This window comes from Lepidochelys kempii, chromosome 2 (genome assembly GCF_965140265.1).
Source record: "Lepidochelys kempii isolate rLepKem1 chromosome 2, rLepKem1.hap2, whole genome shotgun sequence".
In the NCBI taxonomy this organism is placed as follows: Eukaryota; Metazoa; Chordata; order Testudines; family Cheloniidae; genus Lepidochelys; species Lepidochelys kempii.
In genome coordinates this window covers 38,871,223-38,879,006 of record NC_133257.1, presented here as the reverse complement: position 1 = coordinate 38,879,006, position 7,784 = coordinate 38,871,223, and positions in this window count along the sequence as shown.

Here is a 7,784-nt window from a genome sequence, read left to right as displayed (position 1 = left end):
GATGCGGTAGTACTCCGCCTGCATTGCTACGAGTGCCTGGATCGAGTCCCCTTGGTGCTCCATAATGCTTCTGAGCCACTCCATGCTTTGGTGCCGGCGATTCGCATTCTGCTGGCGGACCACCTTTCACTCTCCTGCCACTCCTGCACTTTTTGATTTTCATTAAGGGACTGCTGCATTACTTCGTGCAGCATGTCCTCTTTGCTTCTACGTGGCCTCTTCCTAATTCTTTGGAGTCTTTCGGCCGGTGATAACAAAGACGGCTGAGATCTCAAGGTTGCATCTGTAAAGGCAAAATGCAACACTTAACAGAGGCAGCATTATTCACACCAGACAGAGCAATGATTCCCCCGTACTTAAAGACAAGCACAGTCCACACAATAGCAGAATTTGCCCGTCCCAACGGGAGTGCACATAACCCACAAGAGCCCCCAAATGGTGAATAAGCACAGGGGCAAGGAGTACTGATTGTTTCAAAGCCGTACTGTCCTCTGGGTTTCTGTGCTTTGGGGAGAGCTAACAGCTGCAGCGGGCCCCTATACTGAACACTGTCCCCACATTTTCCACAGGAGTTCGTCCTGGAAGATATCTTGCTGCTGAGGGTGACCTGGGAAGCAAGGGAGGGTTTTCTACTAAAATGCGGCTTCCGCCCTGACCCATATGCAGCTTGCCTGTGTGCAGCAATGGTCCCCCCACCCCCCATGGCACAGTGGCGCAGACATGTTAGCCTGACTGGGACAAGTAGTATAGTAGCTCTCCCAAGGAACCTATGCACATGCATTGCCCAGCTTCTGCATGAGACCTTTGAAGAGATCACTGAGGCCGATTTCCGCGATGTGAGAGAGCACATCAACGCCCTATTCCACATCTAGATATGCATCCAGCCCTAACCATCCTCGCCCCAAGAGTCAGCACCGAACAACTTTCTTCCCAAAATAAAAGCTGCTTACCAGGCACCTCCTCTGGTGTTTGTCCTTCCCCAAGCACCAGCTGCTGTGACTGGCTACCTTCCTCCTGGCTTGAGAACAGCTCCTGGTTGCACGCATCTAGGGATGCTGGGATGTCTCCCTCCCCCTCAGCACCCTTGCTCCCGCTTTCCTCCTCCTCCTCCTCCTGCCTTGTTGATCTGGGCTCTGAAGTGTCCATGGTGGTACTTGGAGTGGAGGTGGGGTCACCCCCAAGTATTGCGTCCAGATCTTTGTAGAAACAGCAGGTCGCAGAGGCAGCACCGGAGCAGCTGTTTGCCTTGCAGGCTTTGTGGTAGGCATTCCACAGTTCCTTCACTTTAACCCTGCACTGCTGTGCGTCCCGATCATGGCCCCTTTCCATCATGTCCCTTGATATCTGCCCGAAGGTATCGTAATTCCTATGGCTGGAGCACAGCTGGGACTGGACAGCTTCCTGCCCCCAGACACTGATGAGGTCCAGCACCTTGCTATTGCTCCGTGCTGGGGATTTCCTGGCACGTGGTAGCATAGTCACCTGGAAAGATTTGCTGAGAGCACTCCACGCCTTGCTGAGCAAACAGGAAGGGGATTTTCAAAATTCCCAGAGAATTTAAAGGGCGGGTCTGATGGTTGGTCACCTGAGGGCAGGGCAGGGCAGGGCAGTAGAGTTCAAAGTGATGACCAGATAACCATCTAACAGATTGGTTAGAACAGGCATTGTTGGACACTTCTGGGGGCCAATCAGAGCGCATTAACAGACCAAGGCGTCCGCACTGGTGCCACGGCACTCCAGCTGGGGCGCAGCAAGCATTATGCCTCTTCTCGAGGTGGATTACCAGGAGCGCTCCAGCCGTGGAGTCAGGGGCTCTACGTGCTGTGCCAGCATGGACGCGTCGTGAGTTAGGGCGTCTGGGCCTGCTTTAATGCGCTCTAAGTTGCAAGGGTAGCCAAGCCCTTACTGTGGCACTGTTGTAGCAGCACAACTGTGCACTGTAAGATGCGCAGAGTAGACATAGCCTAAGACCTGGAGAGCTGGGGAGATAAACTATAGAAGCTGACTCCAAGCTCCCCGCTTCCCTGGCATGTTGGGTGAAAGCGGTTTTGAGCTGGGTCTCCTGGACAACATCGTGGGAGCTGAGATGGGGATCTGTAGCAGATAGAGAGTGCGATGAAAAACCCATCCTTGAAAACAATAATAATGGTAGAAAAATCAACAATGTTTATATCAATTAGTGCCTTGCCAGAGTCTCGCTGTGTGTTTTGGGGGCTGGGAACAAAGGAGGCTTCATCATGACCGGATAAACCAACATGGTTGTGGAATTTAGGGGTTACCACCACAGAATTTGGCACCATTGTGCTATGAAGTATAAGGAGTCCTGCATATAATGAGTTTTCCACTACTTTCTCTAATCTGTGGGGAATACTGGAAACCATGATACAGCCCAGAATATGTCATTCCCACCAATAAGCTCTATAATCTTCTCAGGGATAGCAGTCAATTTTGGTCTGTAGTGTTCACGTAGAACTTAACAGTTTTCCATAAAAAAAAATCTTGATTTAAAATCAGTTTCATGGAAACTCAATGAGTTAATCTGAATTTGTGAAAAATTATCATGTACTGTTTTGATAAGGTCAAAGAGCCTTGTATAAGTAAGTAAGTATAATTAATAATTAAGTCTATTGTACTTAATTTTCATTATTTGCATTACCATAGCACCTAGCAGCTTGTTACCCAAGCATCGGAATGAGTAGCGGGCCTGCCAAACAGCGTAGGTTATAAAGAAATCCTCTTGTTCCGTCTTAATAATCCTGAGTCTCAAACAGAAAAAAGGTTTTAAGATAGGACAGAATGGGGCACAAAACATTCCTTCCACAAGGCTTTTCAATGATAAGCCACCAAATATTAACTGCATATAATTAATTTGTGGGCCAGACAAGGTTTGACCTTCAGCCTTTCATTTAATGTGTGTACCTTCTGTACATTGTATGACATTGTTTGATCTATACTGACTGCATCCGATTTAGGGCCCAGTCCCGCAAAGCATTTCTTATTGACTTCAGTGGGACTACAAGTTTTGAGAAGAGGTCCCATACAGCCTAGTCCTACTTCCAGTGAAGTCAGTGACAAAACTCCCACTCAGTGTCTTCTGTTCTCTTCAGCACTGATCACTGCTGCCACTCAATAAAAGTTAAGGATCAGCCCAGACATCTTATCAATTTTATAACTAGAAAAGGGAGAAGTTTAATAGAGATTTCCTTTTTGCCAAGCCAAATTGCTGCAAATCTGCATGCTGCAAGCTCAGGAGAGGACTCTGAGCCCTGGTCTACACTGCAAGTTTAGGTCGAATTTAGCAGGGTTAGGTCGATTTAACCCTGCACCCGTCCACATTTTTGTCGACTTAAGGGGTTCTTAAAATCAATTTTTGTACTCCTCCCAGAGGTGGGGAATAGCACTGAAATTGACATCGCCAGGTTGAATTTGGGATAGTGTGGAAGCAGTTCGATGGTATTGGCCTCTGGGAGCTATCCCAGAGTGCTCCATTGTGACCGCTCTGGACAGCACTTTCAACTCAGATGCACTGGCCAGGTACACAGGAAAAGCCCTGGGAACTTTTGAATTTAATTTCCTGTTTGGCCAGCATGGCGAGCTCATCAGCACAGGTGACCATGCAGTCCCAGAATTGCAAAAGAGCTCCAGCATGGACCGAATGGGAGCTACTGGATCTGATTGCTGTATGGGGAGACGAATCCGTGCTCTCAGAACTCCGTTCCAAAAGACGAAATGCCAAAATATTTGAAAAACATCTCCAAGGGCATGATGGACAGAGGCTACAACAGGGACCGGCAGCGGTGCCGTGTGAAAATTAAGGCGCTCAGGCAAGCCTATCAAAAAACCAAAGAGGCAAATGGCTGCTCCGGGTCAGACCCCTGACATGCCGCTTCTATAATGAGCTGCATGCAATTCTAGAGGGGGGCCCTACCACTATCCCACACCTGTACGTGGACTCCTGAAGCAGGGAGCCTCATGCAACAGGGATGAGGATTTTGGGGACAAGGAAGATGAGGAGGCGGAGGATGAAACCGTTCTCCCCAATAGCCAGGAACTGTTTATCGCTCTGGAGCCAATACCCTCCCAACCCAGGCTCCCAGACCTTGAAGCTGGAGAAGGCACCTCTAGTGAGTGTAACTTTGTAAATATAATACATGGTTTAAAAGCAAGCTTATTTAATTATTATACTTTGAGAGAAGTCTGTGTCCATGTCCTCATCACTCTTGTCACCATGCTGCCATTGCCTCCTCACCTGCTTTTGCAGGTTCTGGTTCTGCACATACTGCAGGGTAACGCGTGAGGTGTTTACAATGCTCATAACTGCTGCGGTGATATGAGCAGGCTCCACACTTGCCGTGGTATGGCGTCTGCAGGAGAGCAGAGTTGCAGTGGAAGCGGTGGATGACGACAGTTTGCAGTCCTACTGCACCGTCTGCTGAAAGCAGTATGGTGTCTGCACGGAAAAAAGGTGTGAAATGATTGTCTGCCGTTGCTTTCATGGAGGTAGGGGCAACTGACAACATGTACCCAAAACCACCCACTACAATGTTTTTGCCCCATCAGACATTGGGAGCTTAACACAGAATTTCAATGGGTGGTGGAGACTGCAGGAACTGTGGGATAGCTTCCCACAGTGCAATGCTCCAAAAGTCGACGCTAGCCACAGTATTGTGGATGCACTCCACCGACTTAATGCGCTTAGTGGGGACACACACAATCGACTGTACAAAATCGCTTCTATAAAAACCAACTTCTATAAATTTGACCTAATTTTGTAGTGTAGACATACCCTTAATTCTGGAATTCACTTCCTGTTTCTCAGAGCCCAAGTATGGTTATCTTCAGGGGAGAATGTGAAGAGACAGAGAGACAGGCCAGGCCCGGCCCAGCTAATCTTGTGTCTATTGGTCAGCATGTTGTATAGCTTGTTTTAAAATCAAGTAAATATGACTAGAGAATGTTTAAGGGACTGTGGAAAAAAAGATTCCAAACCCTGTTGTGAATAAATCAGAGATCCATACTCCTGCTGTTTTGTAGAAGACTATACGTTCTTGCACTCAATTGGTTTGGAGGGGGTCTGGTATATGCTAGAAGTCCACATTTCCAGGCAGTTTTGTTTAGATCTTCTATAACGTCCATATTTAAGAGAACTTTAAATCATTTCAGAATATGGCAAAGTCTACCATTTTAGGATAGTATGAATTGAAAAAATTCAGACAAAGAAAAAGGCCACAACACCTTTAAAGAGATTATAGTAATTAACCTAATGCTCCCTTTATAACAAAGGGAAGCTTTTTGTAAATTCAGGGTGTACTTACTCAGCCCAGCGAACCTCTACCTCCACTACTGCTACCTGTGCTAGTGTAGCTAGACTGCTATTTGTACTCTTGCTAGCTCGATGAGAGCTACTGAGTACATGTAATACCAGTACAAGTGGATATTGCTAGGCATTAACTTTTGCATTGAGCAACAGACAGTCTCAAGTCCCCCTCCCACCATGTCCCTTCTGGCTTGTAAATATGCAGAGTGAAAAAGGGGTGTGTGGAAAATGAGAGTCTGAGGAGACATCCTCACACTGCACTGTTTCACTACATATTCCAGTGTAGCCCGCTGCTAGGCAGGAGTCACTTGGCCCTAGCAGTGCATAGCAGCGCTCTCATTAATGCAGGATGGGGTTCCTCTGCACTCAGCTCTGCTGATCATTTTTGACTTTTCACATACACAACATTCCCTGCATCAGCACTGTGCAGGACCAAACCCTATCTCTTGCCCATTGAAGAGGAAAGTACTGCCTATAGCCTTAAATGGTTGTCATGAGAAACTTTCGCCTATGTAACTTTCGCCAGGTTGTTGGCAAAGCTGGGTGACTACTGCAAATAAAGGGTTCAAAAGCATTTGTCCAAATAAAACCCATTAATTTGCTTTTGTATTGAAAATCATTTGTTTTCTGTGAACATTCATGGGACTGATGTTCTTGCACACAGTAATGTTTAAGAAAGTGGAAGTGGGGGAGGTTTAGGTTGGATATTAGGAACAACTTTTTCACTAGGAGGGTGGTGAAACACTGGAATGCGTTACCTAGGGAGGTGGTAGAATCTCCTTCCTTAGAAGTTTTTAAGGTCAGGCTTGACAAAGCCCTGGCTGAGATAATTTAATTGGGGATTGGTCCTGCTTTTGAGCAGGGGGTTGGACTGGATGACCTCCTGAGGTCCCTTCCAACCCTTATATTCTATGATTCTATGTTGCCTTGAGTGCAGGGGCCTGGACACGATGACCTCTCAAGGTCCCTTGAAATCCTATGAGGGGGGAACACCATCTTAAGTTCAAAGTGTAGACATAGCCCACAAGTCCCTACTCAGCAGGGCCTTTGTGAGTGTTCTTCAGAGGAGAGTAAGAAACTTCCTAATAGGCAGCTCTGGGATAACCTGTCTCTAAGGAGTTTCTTAACACCAGCAATTAGATAGCTTACTTTCAGAGGGTTTTTATCCTTTCAAATTTCCTGTTTTAATATTTATTGCAATTCCAGATATTCCTGTTTTACATTGAACTTTTTTGACCTTATTAAGCTACTGGCCACAAGGGTGTTCTTTGGCAATGAGTTCCAGGAGCTGCTTGTGCATTGTTTTAAAGCATCTCCTTCTTTCTTCACTTTTGAATTTGCCACCTTTCAACTTCATTCAACATCCCTCTCGTCTTACAAGGAAGATGAGCAGAGGTTCCTGTTCTACCCTCAGTGAATACTTGCAGGCTGATTTTTGTGTCATTCCACATTATTTTCCCTAGATCTCAATTTTAAATTGAGAAACTTATTTTAGAGACCAAATAGAGGGAACAGGTACTGTGAAATGCCTAGTTTTAGGTCATCTTCTAAACAGCGGGAAAGAACCAAGAAGCTAACTTTACATGGAGAAACAGGTTCAAACAGATTATGGACAACTTTTTTAAAATTTGCCACAGGATCCCCACTCTGCCAGAGAACTGTGCTTTATAATTTCATCTTGGGGCAGTGGGATTGCTGGTTTCTACCAAGTGTTTCTGAGAGGGGAAGTAGGAGTTCAGGCCATCCATCATCTACCTGCCAAAACCACCACCCCTGCACACATCTCACACAAAAAAAGCTAGAAATCACATCTTATGAATGGGGAAGTTATGAATAGATTATTCTGTTTCACTGCAAATTTCCATTGCTCCTGCATATAAAGTATTAGTGCCAATGCTGTGAACTACCCTAGAAATATGCTTGTGAATAAATTGTTCAGTAATTGGGGACAATTAGGCTCGGACCACTTCAGTTTCTTACATCACCAGGTCCACTGACTGAATTAAACGCATTAAAAAAACCTGCATTACTTTAAGATAATTTAAGTGTAAGTTACATAATATCCTTTATTGGCAGAGGAAACTTGCAGGTGTCAATTACAGAATCCCCATTAATTCTTCCACATCCCTGGGGGTATCTTTTTGTGAGAATCTCCCTTTAGACCAGCCCACACTCAAATTCTTGCTTCAGCTATGGTGGATGAAACTCCTTCAGAGTAAATCAGCCTTCTTAAAACCAGCCAAAAGGGTGCATGGAGATCATGTTTCCTTCCACAAAATGGGAAGAGTTGGTACAGTTCTCCTTACTGCACAAGGGAGTGAGATCCAATTTCAACAGTCCTATACATTGAATTACGTCCTTTAGACCACCCTAAAACATGAACAATTCAAAATCTTATTTATAAATAGTTAAATATGTTCAGGAAGACACAGAAAATGCATGATACTAAGAACTGAAAACTAAAATG